The following is a 6548-nucleotide window of genomic DNA, read 5'->3' on the forward strand; positions in this document are numbered from 1 at the left end:
TTTGTTTTGTTTTGCTTTGTATTTTAGTAAGTGTTTACATGGTCTTACTACATGGATAGGACTTGTAATGATCTGCCTGTGTTCAGCCTCCCAGGAGCTGGGATTACAGGCACACGCTGCCATACCCAGTCTCAATGACTGACTCAGTACACCCTGGGGGAGGGGCCAGCACAACATGCCTGAGATCGAACCCAGCCACTGTGTCTGCCTAAGCAGATGTTTTAATCCCCTGAGCTATTTGTCCTGCCCAGCAGGATTTAAAAAAAACAAAAAACAAAAAAACTTGCTGAGTCTTAAGTTATCTTACTGAAATGTAAGAAATGGCTAATGAAAATGGGAGAATTCTGTACTCTAGTAAGACACAGGAAGAAAATTTACCCCTAACAATTCCTAGTTAATTACAATCCTTTGTTATTTCCCCATTACAAACAAGAGAAAGAGTTGTCCTATTAAACTTTTGTCCCTTCTTAAAAGAATTTTACTTCTCCATCCAAGCTTTTTCAAAGCAGAGTATTCTTTGGGCCGGTATACACTGAGGTGGTAATTACTTATGCCCCTGCTCAAATACTGAGTTGAACTATTCAACAGTTTCCTTTCCTTAGCCTTTAATTTTAAGCCCTTTTCATGCCAAGATTCAGAGTCTCTGAACAGAATATAATATGTGGCTCAACTCAACTTCACTAAAACTTAAAATAAGTGTCATGGCTTTCCTGTGAATAAGTAGGAAATACGTACCCTTCTATACCCTAGAACAGAACCAATCAAGAAATGCTATCATCACCATCCTAGATTGAGAGGAAAATGATTCTCTCTTCAGGGCACAGTCTTAGGAGAAATGGACTTATTTGTGGAGGCGCTAAAGAAAGAACCCGCTATTGGGGAATTAGATGGATAAGTAGAGGCAACAGAATGCGTCCTTAGGAGTTTACATGTGCTCCTGTGCCGTGCTCCTTAAGTGGTGAGAACCTTGTCTAATGACTTGTGTCTAGATGTCCCCCCAAGGCTCATGCAGTCACATGTGGGGATTTATTTCAGAAGGGGTTGGATCTAGATGCTGGGATCATGCCGCAAAGCCAGGATCAAGGGTGCTAGAATTAACGGTGTGAGTGATACCTTCCCCTAGTAGCCTGGATAATATAAGAAACAGGAAGAGCTGCCACCATCTTTGCTTGCTTGCTTTGGTGTCTTCTGCCTACCATGAACAGTTTCTCCACTATGATGCCCCTCAGCCAAGTCAGCCTGCCTTGCAGCCAGCCGCGTATGGACTGAAACCTCTACAGACTGTGGGCAAAACAAACCTTTCCTCCCTTAACTCTTGGGTGTTAGGTATTTGGTCATAACAATAAGAAAAGTAACTAAGAAATTGTCTTTTTGTCTGTGATTCTGTTGTTCAGTAGATTGTTAGGTGCATATCCGAGAAATCTAGAATTAATGTTTGCTGCTAAGGGCAGATTTATAACTTCTGCATGCTTCTGTTCATGGGTCTAGGAAGAAATATTCACCTCTTGCAGGCAAATTATCTATCACAGGCCCTTGCACTTCATTAATACTTGTCATAAGAATTGTCACTAAGTGAACTGTAGAAATTAACAGCCCTCCACATGGCAAGAAGTTCCAGCCCTCTACTAACAGAACATAATATAAAGCAATAGCAAATGCCAGTGAAGTGAGGACCATATTGTACAGACTACTGACTTTTGATGGCATCTGGAAATTATGAATTATTGCAGTAATATGAGCCGGTGTCACATATGACACCTGGCATACTTTTAAATGTTACACATTTTAATTTTGGGCAAAAGTTCATTGCAGTGCCCATTTCTTCATTCCTTCTTCCCCTTTCATACAGATCTTTCTCTGTAGCTAAAGAATGTCAATTAAAAATCTCCAATGTAATGTTACATTGATGGGCATCCTTTACAAAATGTATCTCAATGTAATCACATAACTGGCATATACATTAAAGTGTTGCTAGAGAACAGAAGGTTGTGAGCATGCTTACTATATAAATGTGTGTCACACACATAGATCTAAGTACACATATGCTTGGAAATGTCAGTGTATGTTATCCAAATAATAGAAGAGATATCACTTTATGTCAGGTAGCTTTGGAGACATAATAAGCCATAACAAGCTTTCATGTCCAGCACAGAAAACAGTATTATTATTCACACTTCTACAGGTCATCTGGTTTCTGGTACTTACGATTAGTAGGAGTCTGCGGGGGGTAGATGGTTTAGGATGGTCTCATTCAGCATCTGCTGTTGGCAGACTGCTTAATCCAGGGAATCTCACTGAGGAGTCTCCATTTGGCTCCGCAGGATCTCAGACTCTTATTCTCCAACAGTCTGTTCTTGACTTTGTCACGTGATTTTCACTGGGCTCCAAGGAACAGCAAGAAAGTTCAAGGTCCAAGGCTCAAGGGAATTTCAGGCCTCTGATCTCATCACTTTTTTGCTGTCTTTCTTCAGAGTAAATCCCATGTCCAAGGCTGGATGCATGGGATGGAGAAATAGACTCTCTCGAGGGGTGGACCTGCCAAATGTTGAGAAAATTGTTGCAATCTGCTACATCATAGGACTTTGAGAGTTTATTTATTATTTATATACTTGTGATGTTAATCTTACTTTCCTTGCATATAATATGGACATAGTGTGGTATACATATATTTTCATTTGTTTGGGCCTGATCTGGAAGAAAAGATTATCCCTTCTTTTTTTTTTTTCTTGGCACAGTGTTTAATGCTTAGGACTCAATTGTCACTTTCTGTGTATTTGTTAAATAGGTAAACAAAGACACAAATTTAAAAAAAAATAACTGCTTTACTTATCTGTTAAATACAAAGTACTTTAACAGCCACTATGTTTTCAGATATGTTCAAAAGTATCAGAGGGCCTGGGGGGATTGCTCAGTAGAATAATGCTTGCCTGGCGAGAACAGGGGCCTGAGTTCAATCCCCAGTTCTGAAAAAAGAAAAAGTACCAGAAAGTACAATAATTTCTCTATTTCTGGTGTCAGCAGGCAAGTGTAGATCACTTGCTTTTATAAAGTTGTATCCAAATACCACAAGCATCTGTGTATATGTTCCCCATGACTGCTTTTGTGTTGATTTGTATTTGATTACTTCACAACAAATTTTGGGCTGTGAAGTGAAATTATTCAATATCTGGACTTTCAAACAAACTGACTGACAATTTTTACTCTTTGAATATTCGAAACTATGAATTAGTAGAGGCTTTTCAATGTTAGACTGGTGTATCACAGCAAAATGTGTGCAAGCATGTGTGTGCCACTTACATAGATTATCATGTTACTCATTTCTAATATGTCAATAGGCACAGAGTTCTTAATAAAAACATCCTCCTCTTTTTCCTCATCAGCATCATTATTAATCTCATTCAATATCATCTAACATGGGCACATTCTCTTAAGAGATTCACATATGTTATAAAATCCAACCTCTACCATGACTCCACAAATTAGGGATCTTTAACGCACACTTTCACAGGTTTTAAATGGTACAGTTTGAAATTTAAATCATTTCTGTCAGTGTCTAAAGCTGTGCTGATTGTAAAAAATAACAAATAGACAGCAAGATTTACTAAAGGATTATCCCCCAAAAGTCATTACCAGTTTGGATAGTGATAGTTCACTGGCAGCTCTAGTTTATAAAAGAAATCCTCTTCAGTTGATGGGGGAGTTCTGAAAGAAATGCAGATGAACTGATGAGAGTGGAGAAATAGTTATTTATAAAATCAGACCAAGACTACAATGACTAGGATGAGAGTATGAAACTCTTGTACTAAACTGATGCAATGTGATTAGTTGTATTGATCTTTAGTATTGCCTGCCCAAATCATGGTATTGACAGTCACATTTGCATAGCTTTTTCTGAGTCTCTTGACATTATATGTGAGGAGGGAAGAGTGTCTGATAGACTCTTTTCTCATTCAATGAAATCAATGGTGGTGTGGGGATTGATCTTTGTAAAAGCAATTTTCAGCACTGATAGAAGCCCCCAGCCTCAATCCGATCATTCCAACGGGAAAAAATAGAAAATTAATCATTCTCAAAACAAAGCCCAGAGGAAAAAATCTAGAAAAATTGACTAGATAGAGGAATGAGGAAAATATAAGAATAAGTAAATATGTAAATAATCAATGTCAAATTATTATTAAATGAATCCATGCAACCTTATAATATATTCCTGTTAATATTCTAGCTTTTGGAAAGGGGGAGTTCACAACACACAGAAGTGAGTTATCTATAAAAGTAGAATCTTCCTTTAGACACAGCCATTTTATTAATATTATATGAAGCAGAAGAACTAAGTGGTTCAATTTTAGCTTCAAACAATGCAATACTGTGCAACCTCTATGAATAAGAAAGGAGGAGCTGACATCCAGAGCACAGGACTCTGATTGCACCCCTTGCAGCGGGCCCATCCCAAACAGCTCCCATCCATAAACGTGGGCTTTGCGCCTGACATTTTAGATTTAAAACATAACATTTTCCAAAGCGGCATGAAAGTCTATATTTTCTAAAATTTTATTCTTCTTGAGTTAAGTCAAGATTTTATTTCTGAGACTTTGGATTTATTATATCCCATGTTGACATAATTTTCTACACTTCTGCCTTGCAGCATATTAGCTCTACATTCAGTATTATTGCCTTATAAATGATTTTAACTTTATATCTTCTTCCTCAAAAAAGACAATATCTATCTTGTGACAGATTTTGTATTCTTATTATTTTCAGATAAATATTCATTTTTAGTCATATCTAATATTCTAAATTTACCTATAACCTTAATCCTTATCATTTATGTTCACTGATTTTTATTTGTCTTGCCCAGCCTCCCTGCCTGATACACCCAAAGACTCTCACCTAAATTCATCCCCTTAGTCTTAGTTATTCTACCACTACTGCAATTATCTTAGATTGTGACATTAAAGTCTTTGTTAATCCTAGAGTTAAAAATCTGGAAGACAGAAAATCTATTGAAACAAAGTCCTATTACATTTGATACCCAATCTGAAATCACATTTCCTTGTTCCCCCCAACCCAGTTCCTCTCTCATAGCACGACCCATTCATTGATCATGGTGTCACTATTGTGATTTTGTGATGATGGTGTCACTGCTGTAACCACTGTTAGGCATGTCTACCTTCCCAGAGGTTGTCTAGTGCACATCCCAGCAGTGTGGCACATTTGAGGAAGATCCTCCCTGCACCCCCTCCTTCATCCTCATACAGAAGGAAATGAGGCTTTTTTGCCACTTCTCTGATTTACTAATGATATTGTTTATTATGCTCGGATAACAAAAAATTCCCACATATGATGTTGCTAACAGCTGTGGTGTGAATGGAGCTTGGTGAGGAGGAGGAAATGGCAATGCTGGGAAAATCAAGTCCTTCTCCCAGTGCAGGAACAAACAATACGTTTTGAGAGGCCTCCTGAGAGCCAAAAGAAACACTTGAATACTAAATTTTTTGTTAAAATTTGGAACAAAATTTAATTTTAGATATAGCATACCCTAAAGTGCTCAAGTGTATGACACAAGTTGTGTAGCTTATATAATAAACATCAGGTTGGATTATTTGCTTCAGTTTGCTGGCTACTATATATTAGGATATGAAGGAAAAACATGCAGCCTTCAATAACTGAACTTAAGTTTTCCTGGAGGCATTTATCTCACAATAGTTAAATTTAATGGTAGTGGGTTCATGGCTCAGAGTCAGAACCATCCAGGACTTCACGGATCAGTGACTGAGCCCTTGCCCTGAGAGCAGCCTTTTCAGTTTGTTATAACTATGCATGCAGAAAATGATGAAAATATATTTAATGAAGTCTTAGAAGTTGTAAAATCTCAGAATATATTGCATGTGGTAGATCTGAATAGCTCAGGAGCTTTATCATTGGACCATATTCTATGGCACTGTATACACTCATAAGATTGGAAGTCTGTGAATTCACACATTAGGAAAACAAAACGGGAACAAATAAACACCCTAACGTTGCACCTCCAGCATCTAGAAAAGAAAGAGCAAATGAAACCCAGAGCCCAAAGACGGGAAGAAATCATAAAAATTAGAGCAGAAATTAATTCATTTGAGAAGAAGAAAACAGTTCAAAGAACTAATTAATCAAAAAGATGGTTCTTTGAAAGATTAAATAAAATTGATAAGCCCCTGGCTAACCTCATCAAAAAGAGGAAAGAAAAAATCCAAATACAAGCAATAAGGAATGAAAAAGGTGTAACTACAACAGACCCAGTAAAAATTCATAATATTATCAATAGCTACTTTGAGAACCTTTTCTCTCACAGAATAGAAGCCACAGACGAAATGGACAGATTCCTAGAAAGATACAAATTACCAAAACTGAATCAAGAAGACATAACAACTCTCAATAACCCAATAACTGCCAATAAAATACGAAATGTTATAAAAAACCTACAGACAAAGAAAAGTCCAGATTGGAAGTCTAAGAGCACGTTAGTGCTTCATCTCCTGTCAACTTAGCAAATGACATATTGACACTACTGA

The sequence above is a fragment of the Octodon degus genome, unplaced genomic scaffold, assembly GCF_000260255.1.
Source record: "Octodon degus isolate 3935 unplaced genomic scaffold, OctDeg1.0 scaffold00020, whole genome shotgun sequence".
NCBI lineage: Eukaryota > Metazoa > Chordata > Mammalia > Rodentia > Octodontidae > Octodon > Octodon degus.